Source organism: Malaclemys terrapin, chromosome 2 (genome assembly GCF_027887155.1).
Source record: "Malaclemys terrapin pileata isolate rMalTer1 chromosome 2, rMalTer1.hap1, whole genome shotgun sequence".
Taxonomy (NCBI): domain Eukaryota; kingdom Metazoa; phylum Chordata; order Testudines; family Emydidae; genus Malaclemys; species Malaclemys terrapin.
In genome coordinates, this window is record NC_071506.1 from 70,092,429 (window position 1) to 70,109,157 (window position 16,729).

The window sequence follows — 16,729 nt, forward strand, 5'->3', positions numbered from 1 at the left end:
TTTCCACACCCTCTGCAGGTAAACCACACCAGTTTAGACCACCTTTTGCTCACTCAGTGGACCATATAAGGAGGTAATATGTGCAGCAGGTACATTACACACCTAGTTGATATGTGTGTAAATGAGTCTGAGTCCTTGGTTTTCATTTACACGTAGGCCCCTTTACATCACTATAGCATAAATTATCCCTGTACATTACCAGAGCAGTAGAAAAAGGATTTTGTGTAAATGTGAGTGTTTTGTGCGTCCTGAGTGTTGTGTGCAAACTTGCCTGAGGGGCCCAGTCTAGGAGGCTTGTTCAGAGGCTACCGACCAGATCGGGCTCCCCACACATAACTTGGGAAGCCGGATGCCTGTCTTTCCCTGTTTCTGAATCACTCTGGGGTTTAGGTGGAAGATAGGTGTCCAGATGCGTAATGTGAGGCATCAGTGCACATGCCCATGTGGGGAGATAGGTGCCCCAGAGCCTAAAGTGAGGCTGAAGTGCACATGTCCAAAGGCAAAAACTTAGGCACCAAGTTTAACTGTCTATAGCAATGGTGGGCAACTTGTGGCCCACGGGCTGCACGCAGCCCAACAAGGTAATCTGCTGGCAGGCTGCAAGACAGTTTGTTTACATTGACTGTCCACAGGCATGGCCGCCCACAGCTCCCAGTGGGTGCGGTTCACCATTCCCGACCAATGGGAGCTGCGGGAAGCGGTGACCAGCACGTCCCTGCAGCCCACGCCACTTCCCGCAGCTCCCATTGGCTGGGAATGGCAAACCGTGGCCATTGGGAGCTGTGGATTACCGCAGGCGGCCTGCGGGCTGCAGGTTGCCCACCACTGGTCTATAGGGTGAGGCAGCAGGTGAGCAGAAATTTTGTGGATTGCAGCAGTGCCTAAAAACAGGACTTAGTCCCTTGAAAACAGGACGTAGGCACCCTAGTAACTGTGTGGATCATACCCACTGTCTTTAATATATGCTAAGCTAGTTGAGTTAGAGTTTAGGCAACTCCTTAAAATCACCCTTTTAATATGGGGCTCTGAATGTGGCCCCATATCCCCTGACTTCCAGTTCTGGTTAAATCACTAAATCATGCTGCACTTGCAAATTCTAGTCCAAGGGAGTTCATTATCATTTGTGTTACATCAGCTTATTGGTTCAAGATACCTTAGAGCTACCAGCATAATCGCTGAAAGTAAATGTTCAATTAGGACCACCTCCTGCTCACTTCCCAGGTGAATAGGATTACTCACCTAAGACAGCAAAATCTGGCCTTTAATTAGTAATATAAGCAAGACCCTGACATTCGTGTTAATATTTATTTGAAACAATTAAGGTTATTTCCTCTTCTGGAAGGTCTCATCTATACATATGTATGGAGAGGTAGGCATGGAATGTCCATGACAGGCCGTGACCCTGTAGAAGCCTTTGTGTGAGTGCACTACCTGCGTCAAATCACAGAAATAAGAAAGAGGCAGGGCCAGGCAAATGACTGAGCTCCACAGTATCATCTGATCCTCCCACGCGCATGGTGCCCTCCGGTTCATGATAAAGCTGACATCATCTTGTGTGGTATAGACCACTGGCCCCAAAATTGTGGGTTTGGGGCAGCAGCCACAAGAAGACATACCCTCTCTAGTGCTTACAGTCTTCTGAAATTAGTGAGTAGGAAATCAAACACACTTTTCCCAGGGGCTTTTGATAGAAAATATTAAATGGTATGTGAAATAGTTTAATTGTTGTTACATAAAGACTGTTACAGGATAGGTTTTTAACTAGCCACCAAAATTATTGCTTTTATGTCCAGCATTGAAATTAGTGTCTTCCACGACAGAGGCCGAATTATGTAAACAAGCCCAGGTAAATTATTTTTAATCTAACACAAAAAAGACCTTCTGTCTGAAATAACCTCTAAAACATTTCCAGTCTGCTATTGTAGCACATTTAATAAATCATTCTGAGGCAAAATGGATGATAAAACCTGTATGTGTGTGTGGTTTAAATCACTATTTGTCTTTGTTTAAAATATTATTCAGCGTTGTAAATTCTAATTACCTAGAGACTTCTGCTATGCTAAAAGTTTGCCTTATAATTTATGCAGATTTGAGAGAGAGAGAGAAAGAGAGAGAGTGTGTGTGTGTGTGTAAAAAAACTTGTTCTTCCATAGGTCCTCATTCAACAAACCATTTACGTATGTGCTTAAGTCCCAATAACTTCTATGGGACTTAAGCATGAGCTTAAGTGCTTTATTGAATTGGCGCTTCAAATACCAGAAAGGAGAACAAGACCAGCCAAAGTCACAATCTGATACACAATCTGATAGACAATCTGATATTTGATTAATCCATGAAAACAAATTGGCATCTTAACTGGCAGAGACAAAGTCTTCAAGCCTAATGTGTAGCAATCCAACTCTGTTCTCTACTGCAATTATATTTATATTTAGCAATTAAGTGGGAATAAATCACCTTTTCCTCCATGCTCTATTGGCCTAGCTCTGTAATTATAATATGCACATTTCCAATAATACTCAAACTTTACCTTTAATATGGTGCGTATACTTTTGCTAGATGCACTTCCACCCCCCAGTCTTATAGCCTCTGACTATGTGAAGTGATGAGATGATGCAGTGGTATGATGAACGTAAGCTTCTCTGTGGGCTAATGTACTGTCTGTGTTTAAAATATTATTCAGTGGTGTAAATTCTAATCACCTTGGGACTTCTGCTGTGCTGAAAGTTTGCCTTATAATTTATGCAGATATATTACTCCGACTTTAGTGGACAATCTCCTTTGTTCATCTGGCATAAAACAGTGCTGGGGTGATGGATCTGCATGCATCTTTCATGTAATGTAGGACAGTGACCTAGTTTCATTACCTTTCAAAATCTCATTTTGGTTTGTTTTTCTTTTGCCTCTTGTGTTCTAGCCATTCTTAGTCAGCCAAGCTTATGCATAATTTCATTAAGGATTAGCCTGATTTCTTGTCTGACTTAGTGATACATATTTCTTGTTCAAATGTTTTTCATTGTTAAAGGATTTTAATGGGGGATACTGCCCAAGTATTTGGGGGGATTTTTTCAGCTATTGTATAATTATTTTTGCATTACTATTATTTTACCTCTTTGTTATTATTGGTCAAGACTTTCAAATGAAACTAGTGATTTTGAGTGCCCAGCATGAGACATCTTAAAAGGGCCTGATTTACAGAGGGTGATGGCTCCATTTTTTCTCAGACTCATGGCCTTTTGACATCTCTCTCAAACTGGACACTGAATGTTACTACTTATGTTATGATCATTATTTTACTATAATTTATTTGTATTACAATAGCAGCCAGAGACCCCAGTCAGGATTGGGGCCTCGTTGTTCTGGGTGCAGTATAAGCATACAATAAAAGACAATCTAACTCCTTGAATGCCCCAAACTTAAATCAATGGCCAGACAAACATGTCTGTTACCGTTAAGACATCTTTTTACTACTGATGAACAAACTGCTAAAGCCAGAATAAGAATCAGCCTAAATCCAACCTCAAACTTCCTATTAAATTGAAGATGTGGATCAGTTCAGCCAAAGGAAAGACTGTCCCCGCCACAGGGACTGAGTCCACTCATGTCTGTCTTCACTTTATTGCTAAAGTTGGAGTTGTGGCTCAAAATCTGAGAGCCCTGGTCTCCTTTAATTGGACTCTCACAAACTCTAGCATACTCTCTTGTTTGCCCTAAAACAAGAAGCTCCACAGAGTGCAAAATTTGGACTTAGAAGCAAAAGAGAGGCTGATGTCAAGCACTCTGACTTTATCTTTCATGGGAGCAGGGGAGGAGTTTAGAGCTTTAGTGTTGTGAGTAGTCCATTTATGTGCCTCCTGTAGGGTGGCCGTGTTCCCTAACGAATAGAGTATTAGACTCAGGAGCCTATTCCTAGCTTGGCCACTGGCCTTCTGGGTGATCATGGGCAAGTCAGTTCACCTCAGTTTCCCCATCTGTAATGCACCTGGAGGACTACTGATGAGCAAAGTAATTATTATACTGTTAGAGAAGTAGTATTGAGATAGATGCGACTTCCCATGGAAGTATTATGCCCATTAGGAAGCATTTGCAGGATTAAGCCCTGTATTATGGCCATTGCTGATGGCCACCTTGCTTCACTTATTCTGATAAAATGTCAATCTTTAGCTTTTGGTAGCACTGAATACTATGGAACATGATGTGCAGGAGTGACCTCTATATGGTTCCTTTCTTCAGCATCCTCAGAACTGTGTCCATTTTACTCTTGAGAGATACAACACAAATCCCCACAGCTCTGGTATAAAATCAAAGCACCTACATGCTTCCCGATGCTGGGTTATTTTATGCTGCTATCATGGTTCTCATTTTATTCCTATAATGCCTGGATTGCATAATTTCCTCCAGCAATATTGTCCAGTTAATGCTGTTAGTTGGTGTAGTGGGGTGGCTGCCCCACTCCCTGAATTTGGGCTGCAGCAGGCCAGTGGCCTGCACACACAGGGAGCCAATCAGGGAAGGACTTATAGGGAGCCAATCAGGGCCTAGATTGGAGGGAGCCAATCAAGGCCAGGCTCAGCCCTATAAGAAGGCTGCTCAGGACAGGAGCAGGCAGTCTGTCCCAGGCCTTCAACAGGGGAAGGTCTGTCTCCAGGCCGGGAAACTAGCACCCGGGACAGCGCAGTGCTGGGCAGGCCCGGGGGAGCAGAGGGTAACTCCAGCCCGGAGTCTGTCACGCTGCAGGCCCTGAAGGGAAGGGCCTAGCCGGTGCGAGGGGCCGAAGGGGAAGCGGTCCAGGGACGTGGCCAGACAGAGGGAGAGAAGGAGGACAGGACGGCTGCCACTAGAGGGTCCCTGGGTTGGGACCCAGAGTAGTGGGCAGGCCTGGGTTCCCCCTTTGCCTTGCATCTGGCTGATGGAGCAGCCATCTAGAGCTGCACCAAAACCCAGCCAAGAGGGGAGTGACTTTGAGGGTGCAGTTGGCCACATCGGCCAAGATGCAGAGAGGCAGCTGATTGATTTCCCCCCCCACCCCCTCAAGGATGGACTAAGGGGCACTGCCGGAGGGCAGTGGCTCAAAGAGGACACCAAGAGCTTGGGAGCAACGCGGCTCCGGACACGCCAACCGAGGGCGAGATGACGGATGGGACACCACCAGGAGGGGGTGCTCCACTGGACAGAGCTAATTCCCGAGACAACCAGTAGGAGGCGTCAGGTGGTGAGTCCCAACCCCGTCACAGTTGGTACGACAGAAGTTTTACAAACTCAGTGACTCACAACTTTTTAAAAACAAATGATAAGGTGTTGCCATGTGGCCCTTTTACCTTTCAGGTATTTGAGTTTATGGTTAAGGGCCCTTTATTGGTGACAATTTTTCATCTTCAGTAGAGATTAAAATTTGGGAACCTGAGAATTGCCAGGCTGGCTCAAACCAGTGGGCCATCAAGTCCAGTATCATACCTCCAACAGCGGCCAGGACCAGATGCTTCAAAGGAAAGTGCAACAAATCCTGCAGTAAACAGTTATGTGATAACCCATCTACAGGGAAAGTTGCCTCCTGTCTCCCCATCAGTTAGAGGTTGGTTTATGCCCTGAAGCATGAAGGTGAATATCCCTTCCAAAACTCTTGTGTTATTTTAATCCTTACTATTCTAACTCTGAATGGGTGAAAAAATTGGAAAAATTGCTGTCCTGCTGCTCAGTCTTCCCACAATACAATTGAATTCTCTCTTGTCACTTTGGGAACAGAGGATGAATGCAGCCATCATTGACTGTCTGAGACTAATGCCGACTTAGTATCAACGATGCCCTTTTCGCCACCAGATTATGAGACAATGCAGGCCTGTCTGATAAGGTGCTGTGCAAGTTCCAGGAGGTTCCAAATACAGCAGCAAGGTTTCTCATCCAGACTAAAGGATCAGAGTTTATTTCCCCAATGCTGACAGCTTTACACTGGCTTCCAGTTAATTAAAGCTTTGATTACAATACTGCACTATTTACATGCAAGATTTGGCATGGTCTTGGCCATTCATATGTAAATGAACTTGTACGCCTTTCTGATAATGTCAGTCTTCCAATTCTTACTCCACATTTCAGGACATGTAACTTTATATACTTTAGCTGTGATGCCCCCAAGTCATATTATCTCAATTCTGAGATTCATTTATGATTAATCTGTCACTGGTTTTAAACCAAAACTTCAATTGTACAGTACTGGGCAAACTTTTTGGCTCATGAAGGCGGCAAATATAATTATATTATTTGTACAGTGTCCTGCTATGCTTCAGTGTGAAGAGTGAAAAATACATTGATTTTTGCCTTATTTTTCCCACGTTTTAGTTTTTGTTCCACCAAAACTTCAGACAAGCAACTCTGTAGCTATTCCTCTATTTTCTCAGTCATTTGTTCTCTCTGTGATCATCAACACTTTTTTAAAAAATGAGCTAAACCCAGACTATTCTCTTTTGTTCTGGTAGGCTGGGGTTTTAGGGAGCTGTTTATTCATGGGGTAATTCTTATATGTATGTAGATCAAGGCATTAGATATTTTTATCCCCTACTTGTTATTAACAAGCCAGATGGTACAGGCTGCCTCCACTCATATTTGCAATTATCAGACTGCAAAATGAAATATACATGGGGCAAAGGAGAGGATGTATATTAAAGAAGTATCACTGAGAAGTGGCTTTCTTGGAGACTTTGATTTACAAAAAGGGATAGAAGCTAGGGTATGCAGCCTCCTATGCCGTGCACAGCATTAGCTGGAGCAAACTTGTCTAACCACCAACATTTCAATACTTTTTCACTCTTTTCCCCTCTTGTATCAACCCTTATCACTGAAATCTTGACTCAGCTTCTGTCAATTAGATTTTGTCTGTGTAAGATAGAAGAGCAATTTGATTGGCTTTCAAAACTGTCAGTCTGTGTGGTAGGTGTGTAGCCAGAGAAGGTATGGAAGAATTGGAAATTAAGGTAGAGTTTGTGCATCCTCCCTCCCAACTCTTCTCCCCTTCCCCCACACATATATATTATTAAATCTTAATAATAGGGAAATTGCTCCAACACTGGAATGAAATATATAGAAAGGCTAGTACAATTTATACAAGTATTATCACATAAGGGTTATTTCCAATCTTTGATTTTAAATATAACAACATCTGATTATCCTTATAAGTATATATGTTGTTAACAAACTGTGAGTTAAATCTTTTTAGAGAGAGTCATGCCCCGGGTCAGTGATTCCTGATAATACCTAAAACGTCAACTTGGGTCAATCAATGGCATCGTTTACAGTGCTTTAACTTAGTCAGCACAGACATCTGTGGGGAATGTTTTGGGTGAAACTCATATTCCCAGCACTTTGGCCTGCAAAGCATAAACACAGGTAGCTAGGGCTACAGTGAGTTACGTGGGAACTGTTTTGCATGAAATTCACATACCCTGTTTCAGGCTAAAAGCACTAACAAAATTGAATGGGGGCCTGAATCTGTGGCCCAAGAACTGGTCAGCTAGGAGAATTTATATTAAAAGCAATTGTTTTTCTAGATTTCCTCAGTTGCTCCTAGGGGCTATTCAGGGATTAATGACCCAGGATGTATATTAATGGATTTTGCTGGGTTGCTATAATTTGAGGCATTTCAGATTGAAGAGCATAGATGGAGAAATTCCAGAGAACATCTTCCCCTCAAAAAAAAAAAAAAAAATCCTTCCACAAGAACAGGGAAGAAGGTGGCTTTGTGGTTAAGGAACAGGACTGGGAGTCCACTGGCTTGTGTTATGTTCCTAGCTCCTGTGCATCCTATGTGAGCTTGGGCAAGTCATTAAGGAAGTATTTTCAGACACGAGCCTCCATATCTGCATACTTGCCTCTATGTGCTCGCACCTGCATTCACATTTCAAATATCCTAATGCCTATGAGGTGCATGTTTGTCAGTGCAAATTCTCACTCTTGGGTTCACATGGGTGTCTTGATTATTTAAAGACTGAATACAGATGTTTGCATCTGCTGTGTTAACATGCAATTACATGTGTATGCAACTGAAGATGTACATAAGGTGAAGGCTGGAAGGGCGTGATTGGAAATACAACTTTTACTTCTCCTGTGCCCCAGTTTCCCGTCTTCAAAATGAGGATGATAATACTGTCCCCACCACCACTGATGGCAGTAGACCCAACTGATGTTTGTAAAGCACTTTGAAATTCTTTCAAGGAAGTGCAAAGAGTTAATCATATGTGCAATCAATTCATTCACTTACAGCCCAGAAAGGACCTTTGTGGCCCTCAGAATTGGTGTATAATAACAGTTATGTTGTTCCAGTAAAGTGTATCCCATCACCTTCCTTCTGTATCTATTCTTCTGAAGGCCGTTGCTGTTACTGACATTCCCAGGAAAGGTTAGGAGGAGATGAGAAATGTTCAAAACATAATCTCCTTACAGGTTTAAGACTGAGTTGACAATCTCTCCTAGTTGTCACAACTGCACCAGATCAATTCACTAGTTTTGTTTTTATTTAATAAAATGAGCTAGTCCAAAGGTTGATTGGTTTCCTGAAGACTCAGCACTGAATTAGATGTTTGAAGAGCACTGACATCCAAGCAATTATCTCAGGCCTGTATTGCAAAGAAGTGGTTAAATAGATGAACATCTGTGTACTCACGTATAGTTGCTGTTTCACCCACAAGCAGCTGTGGCACGCACAGGCAAAAATTCTCTACATGGTGATAATTATAGTGTGCATTACAAAGGAGGCATAGTCACAAAAGCATGCAATCAGCATATGCTTTTTACTTTATCTGGAATGGGGCAGCCCTGCCAGATCCAAGGCTAATATACATAAAATGGGTTTCTCGGCCAAAATTAAAAAAAAGACATTTAATCAGATCTGAACAAGTTTGGGAAACTCGCATGGTGAACAGATTTTTTTTTTTAATTTCAAGTTTTCCAGGCTGACAAGCTTCATTAATTCAATGGGAGAAACAATTAAGCACATAAAAGTGCCATCCTGGGCTCGCAAATTCTTCAATAGGTTACATCATGAAACCATTCTCTGGTGGTTTTGTTTTAATAAACTTTAATTGCTCACTCCACGTTACTGGTCTATCACAGGCTGATGCTGTTAGCAAACTATTTCAAAGAGCCACAATACGCCTCTACCCCGATATAACACTGTCCTCGGGAGCCAAAAATTCTTACCGCGTTATAGGTGAAACCACGTTATACCGAACTTGCTTTGATCCACCGGAGCGCGCAGCCCTGCCCCCCCGGAGCACTGCTTTACCGTGTTATATCCGAATTCATGTTATATCGGGTCACGTTATATCGGGGTAGAGGTGTATTAACATTATTTACTTGTTTGATGGGAGGTTCTCCAGGCTCCAGTTAGGACTTGGGGTCTGATTGTACTAGCCATTGTGTTAGCATTTAACAACATGATGCTCCCTGAACTAAGGATCTTATGAGGTGTACTAGTTTTTCCTTCTTAATTTCTTTCCTCATCTTGGTCACTGCTCTGTAGAGGTGAAATTCCCTCCTGGGCGAGCACAAGGTCTATGACCCACCTATGGGCTCACATAAAATCTATCCACCACTGAAATCCCACTTATGGGATTTTCAGAACTTAAGTGGGACTTACATGATGCACAGACACCTGCTGGTCCTCTGCATAGGACTATATTTCACCTGTATATAATTTACTCACTCTGTATCTATGCCCTGTCAGACTTGACTATCTCCTTAATTATTAGAAGCTGAGGGTCGTTCCATATGTGAAATACAGGTAATTATCCCTAAAGTTGAAACAAAGAATCAGTTTTGACCCCTGATTTTGATATCACAAGGTGTTCATGATCTCCAAAGAAAATGTACAGGCAAACAAATGCCTGTACATTTTGGGGCAGTGTCAATTAGCTACCATACATTTAGAAAGAGATACTCAGTAATGTAGGACTCATTCATTTCTAAAATGTAACTTTTTTCCCTTGAGTACACCTGCATTCCATTCATGGCTCTAAAGGGCACAATCTAGCCCAAAGTAATTCAGAAGTAATAGCATGTAGCAGGAATTAGCGATAAATACATCTTCCTAAATTACCCATGAAGGAGTATCTTTATACCCAAATAAATCCTAATACACTGTAAAATCCTAGGGAAACCGTTTTCTATCCATAGAAGTAACTGGGTTCCCTACATAAGAAAGATATTAATTAAACTTAAAAAGTCCAACAGCTATTATGTGCCATTAAGTAGGTACTCAGATAAGGGCCATATAAGTCTCTTTATAGATAGATCAATCAATCCTCCTTTTTCATTGTATACACTGCCCTCACTCATTTACAGTGGACCTTATGACTCCTGGTTTCCATCATGCGCAGGACATTCATACTGTTGCTACATTAGTCATAAACATCCTAACAGTTCTAAGGCTCAGCCACAAAAAAGGTTGTGAGTTGGAAGGGGTACGAAAAATTGTGTATACTGAATAAACAAAGAGATGAACAGACTAGACACATTATTGTTATTTACTCTCTGTATCTATAAGGAGCTCAGTCATTTGTGTTAGAAGATAATAGGACATGTAAAGCTATACTGAGTTGTGTGTATGAGAATCATTGCCTTCTACTGGAATAAGCTTAGGATAATTCTTTATGATCTGTCTAGCAGAATTATTGGAGTAAGCTGTTTGGCTTATTAGTAATACCTGTGTGTAGGAAGCCAAGGACAATGGCTTGAGTTCAAAACCCATTGTACTCTTTTAATACTGCTGTATTTTATGATTACATGGATTTCTGATCCAGCAGAAACTGGGGATTACATGACAAGGAAATGGCATAGGCCAGACTGAAATTTTGAAAATGGTAGTTTCTTTTACAGTTGGAAAATCACAAGATGATTATGGTAAAGAGAGCAAAAGTCATGGAAATATTGTTTAGCAGTCACAAACCTTTATTTTTCACTCAAATAACCAGTCAGCCAGTGTCTTTTATGCATTGCTCAAGCACAATGCAAAACTTCACAGAATCCACTCCCATGAGAGAGATCACACATGCCCATCCTCAGGAACAATTGCTAGGTCACTTTAAAAAGCAAACCAACATTACACATTACACTAAGGGTACATCTACACTACCGGGGGGAGTCGATTTAAGATACGCAAATTCAGCTACGTGAATAGCGTAGCTGAATTCGACGTATTGCAGCCGACTTACCCCGTTGTGAGGACGGCGGCAAAATCGACTTCTGGGGCTTTTTGTTGGCGGCACTTACTACCACCTCCGCTGGTGGAGTTAGAGCGCCGATTTGGGGATCGATTGTCGCGTCCCAACGGGACGCGATAAATCGATCCCCGAGAGGTCGATTTCTACCCGCCGATTCAGGCGGGTAGTATAGACCTAGCCTAAGTGAGACAAGGTGGGTGAGGTAATATTTTCAGGTCTAAAAAAGAAATCTGTGTAAGCTTGAACACTTGTCTCTCTCTCATCAACAGAGGTTGGTGCAGGAAAAGATATTACCTCACTCACCTTGTCTCTCTAATATACTGGGGCCAAGATAGCTATAACAACACTGCAAACTTCTTACACTTGTCAGGCTCCTGTTTCCTTCCCTAGACTGCTGAAGAGCACTGTGTCTTGATAGCATGACTTCGCAAATCTGAGCTTGTGTTGTTACACTGTATGATGCACAGGAGGAAAATGAGAAAAGGGAAGTTTAGGCTAAATATTAGGGGGGAAATTTTCTGATCGTGAAATGTATTTTACTGAAGAGATCCCCCAAATGGATGTGGTGGAAACCTCGCCCTATAGTACAATTAACACCAGAATACCCCAAACACTAAAAAATACCTTGTTTTAGCTGGGAGACCGACTGAGGGGTCTAATAGATCTTGGGTAATATTTTCTGAAGTTTCTAAGGGTCAGATTTTCAAAGGTATTTAGGCAGCAAGCCCCTAAAGATACAGGTAGGCATCTGGGCATAAGCATGGGCCTAAGTCTCAGAACAGGGATAGTCTTGCTGACTTCAATGGGACTACTTACAGTTAAGTAAATTGCTAAATCAGTTCCTATACACGTCCTGAAATAAAACAGTGCTTTTGGTAAAAGCATATGCCAAGCTTTGGTGCTTGCCCTGCCTAGAGTTAAGATATGAAACCGCGGCTGTTGTGTGTAGTTTCCTGCACATGTGCAGCTGGCACAGCAGAGCCTCTTCCCAGTCATGTTGAAGATGAGCAGGAAGCATACACATAAATTGGCTCATGCAGCTTCTTTAATAATTCATGTATTTTTGCTCTCTTCCAGAGTTAATGAACCTCCCCCCACACTCACCCTCATTCCCTCTCCCATTCAGTCAGTTTGTTGTGGTTTCATATATCTAATCCATCTGTCACTCGATTATAGCTATTGAGCACCTGTTATGGATTTCTAGAGTTTCATTCAAGCTGTTGACAAGTTATCCACAAATTGGCCCTTGTCATACTGTCAGTGTGTTGAGTGCTCTTTCGTGAATTCTTTTTGGGCACACAAAATAATGAACAGACCACACCAAGGCTTCTGAATTAAGCAGTTTTGTTTTCCTTGTATTTCCTTGAACTGTTAACAGATTGCAAGTTACTTGCTGGTGATATTTTTTTTCAAACCTTTGTTAAAATATTTGTCTTCTCTTTACAGACACTTTTGTGTGAATAATCACAACACAACTTGCTAGAGGTGTCAGGGTAAGTTGTGTTGACAATGATACTGTTGGATAGCCTGAGCCGCAGCTACTATAAGATGATCATTGCTTCCTCTGCACATGCTTTCTCAGCAAGTGCCAATATGACACTGCCGCTTTTATTCTGGCCAGGAAGGCAGGGGATAGAGAGAGCTTCAATTGTTAGCTGAAACAATGAGACACATATAAATAGAAATAGAACCAGTTGTTAGTTCATTCTAGCCCAGAGGATGTTAGGGATGCTAAGGGGTGCGTTGACATTGATAATGATAAATATAACCAACAAAAACTTAATAGTGACACATACAAGTAACATAACCACTAAACAAAAATCTTAGTTAAAAAGAGTTAACGGTTGAAAATGAGTTTCAGTTGAGTCTGAATAACATTCCCCATAAAAATATCACTTTTCATTTATAAAGATTCTAACATTGCAAAGTCCAGAAATGAACAGGGTTCCAGTTACTTCCCCTTGCTCTATCATTGTTCATCACTTACTATCACCCCACTTGTCGTACATTGCCCACACAGCATTAACTTCACCTCTTGTAGTCTTTTATGGTAGAAATATATTGTTGGAAGTATATTGTTGATGTTATATACTGTTTCTTAAAAGTCTAGAGTTCTGAACATTTTCTCATAGTGTGAGGTGTTGGCAGTGGAGAAGAATATGTTTATGAATCAAAATGTGATGATTGATCTGTTTGCTGTTATGAAATGAGTTGATCATATGTTGTTGAGGATTTAAGTAAGTAAATGTAGCACATGCATGTTTGTATATATAACTTTATTTTGTAGCAATAAATATATGTACATTTTAATAGTAAATAATGCTGAAGTCTATGGAACCTTTGACTAGTAAATGAGATTTTTATAATTTCCCAGGGATTTGGTATTTTGATATTTGTGTGAATTTTTGGACATTTTAGAGAAAAAGTCAAGGTTTGGTAGGCAGCCTAAGACATATAGGGTGATAGTAGGTGATGATAAATTATAAGGCAGTTGGGATGGGAAGAAGCTGGATTGCTTAACTGTTGTTGTTTTTTTTTTTTTTTAAAAGACTTCTCAGCATTCAGGGAATTCTGAAGCTGTCAAATTTTTGTAAAGGAAGTGTAACTTTTTTTTGTTAGTATTTTTCCTTCTCTGGCATTGCAGGAAAACAATCCATCATATAAAATTATTGCACTGATTAACCAATAGGTGGCAGGACTTCAAAGCAAACTATGAGGTAAAGAAGAAATGCTGAAAATAGAAACTACCTTAAGCGCCATAATTAATTAGTTCAAAAAATTTGTTAGTGTGCATTCACTTTTCATGTTGTTTAGAAATATTTTTGTTTTTCTACAGTCACATTCATCCTGAAAAATGCAGATTAGATTCTGTAATAACAAAAACATTTCTTAAAATGCAACAAAACAAAATACAACAAAACAAAAATGGGACATAGTCACCTAGGAGCTTTTGAAAATCCCACTAAGTGCATATCTGCATCTTTAGGCATCTAAATATCTTTATTAATCAGACCCTAAGTGCCTAAATCACTTTTGAAAATGGGACTTCAGCTCCTAAATTACTTGGGTGCTTGAAAAAAAAAATGTCCTGGCTCTTAAAGTGAAAGTCAACCACTTGAACATTAGTCCTACTACAAGCTCTATTCCAGTAGAGTCAGACTGTTATACCTGTAATGGGGCTATTTCTGGAGTATGTTACTCCATAAGTAGCTCCATTGACATCATGGCACTAGTCCTGGTGTAAGGTATCCCGCATGAGTAAGTGTCACCATCTGGTCTATTGTAAAAAGGACATGACACATCAGTGAAGTTCTGGAACAGCCTTCCAGCAGGGTTAGTGAGGGCAAACAACCTAACTAGTTTTAAGATGGAGCTTGATGAGTTTATGAATGGGAGTATTATGACAGGATTGTCTGCCATTGCAAAGCACTGGACTTGATGACCCAGGAGGCCCCTTCCAGGCTTAAGTTACTATCAGCACAGGAAATGACAAAAGTATTTGGTTTTCTAATCACACCATGTTTAAAAGACATCACTTTTCACAGGAAGTAGTTTTTTAAAAAAAACAACCATCAATAATTTTGCCCCCTTCTGCTTCCTTAAGAGTACAAAAAACATTAATTATTTCCTTTCTTTCAGTGACTGATGGTATGGGCAGTTAAAGGAGTGTATTTGTAAGGGGACTGTTGTCCGCTTACTAAAACTCAGTGGGGGTGTTTTGGTTGGCTAGCTCCCAGTACCAAAAGAAAGGGGAAGGATCAATGGGAAATCAGGACCCTAAGACTGACAGTCCCCAGGAACTATGGGGAAAGGCCAATGCTCCACGTCAGCCTGATTGACAGGGTGGGCAGGCTAATCAGGGAGTCAGGAGGCCAGGGGAGTCCTGTCCTCCATGTGAGCTGGAATTGCCTGGGTCAGACAGAGTGGGGCCGGAGCTAAGGAGAAAGCCGGGGCCCAAGCTGAGCTGTGGAGCAGAGCTGTACCAGATCCAGAGGGGCCAGAACAGTAGCAGTTCTGGGAGCAGAGTCACAGAAGCAGCCCACAGAGCAGACCTGTGCTGGGAGGAGAGCTGCAGCAACCAGAGCCAGAGAGCCAGGGAAGTAGGGTGACCAGATATCCTGATTTTATAGGGACAATCCCAATTTTGGGGTCTTTTTCTTATATAGGCTCCTGTTACCCCCCACTCCCTGTTCCAATTTTTCACATTTGCTGTCTGGTTACCCTACAGAGAAGCAGCCCAGGGAGCTGGAGGCAGAGCAGCAGCAGCAGCAGTGCAGAGGCAGAGTAGAGCTGGAGCTGAGGCTGGAGCAGTCCAGAGCCACGTGTGGGGAGCAGCTGGGGAGAGCGAGTTTTAGTAAGCGGACAACAGTCCCCTTACAAATACACTCCTTTAACTGCCCATACCATCAGTAACTGAAAGAAAGGAAATAATTAATGTTTTTTGTACTCTTAAGGAAGCAGAAGGGGGCAAAATTATTGATGGTTTCTTTTTTTTAAAAAACTACTTCCGAGAGGGACCCTGGGCAGCGAGCCCAGCACAGGGAAACGCCACCAACCAGGAGGCCTTGCAGGCCAGACTTTGGAGAGGGATCGTAACCCCGACAGGGTGGGGGCGATGCTGGGAAGAAGGGTCCTGCCACCTAAAGCCTGAGGGCGTGCGGCCACCACCAGAGCAAGTGTCTGACCAACAGCATCCCTGCAGCACAGCCAGGGCCTGAGAAGGAGGCCTGGGACTTGTGAGGAGCAGACTGTGAACTTCCCTTATATTCCAGAGATTCTGGTTGTGATGTCCCCATGCCACAGAGCAGGGTTATGTGTTTTCCTTTAACCTTTCCAATTTTTTCCTTATTTTTTTTAACTGATTGCTGTTTAATAAATTGTATTTGCTTTGAACTGTATGTAATGATCAGTGGGTCAGGGAAACGTCCAGTGCAGAGATAGCACCCTGGAGTGGGGACACCCTAGCCCAGAGATGGGCAAACTATGGCCCGCGGGACCATCCTGCCCGGCTAGCTGCCGGCCCCTCCCCCACTGTCACACCTCCCCTGCAGCCACGCCACCGTGCAGGCAGCGCTCTGGGCGGTGGGGCTGCACGCTCATGCAGGGCAGCGTGTCTGGCTCCAACCAGGAGGTGCAGCTCCAGACATGCTGCTTTGAGCAGCACGGTAAGGGGGCTGGGGCCAGGGGGTTGGATATGGGGCAGGGGGTTCTGGGGAGCAGTCAGGGGACAGGGAGCAGGGGGCAGTTGGATGGGGCAGAGGTTTGGGGGGGTAGGGGACAGGGAACGGGAAGATTAGATGGGGAGGATCCAGGGGGGCCTGTCAGGGGGTGTGGATAGGGGTTGGGGCAGTCAGGGACAGGGAGCTGGGGGGTTGGATAGGGGGTGGGGTCCCGGGGGGTGGGTAGGGGCAAGGGTCCCGGGAGGGAGCGGGCAGGGGACAAGAAGTGGGGGGGGGGAGTTGGATGAGTGGGAGTTTCTGAGGGGGGCAGTCAGGGGACAGAAAGTGGGAGGGGCGGATGGGGGG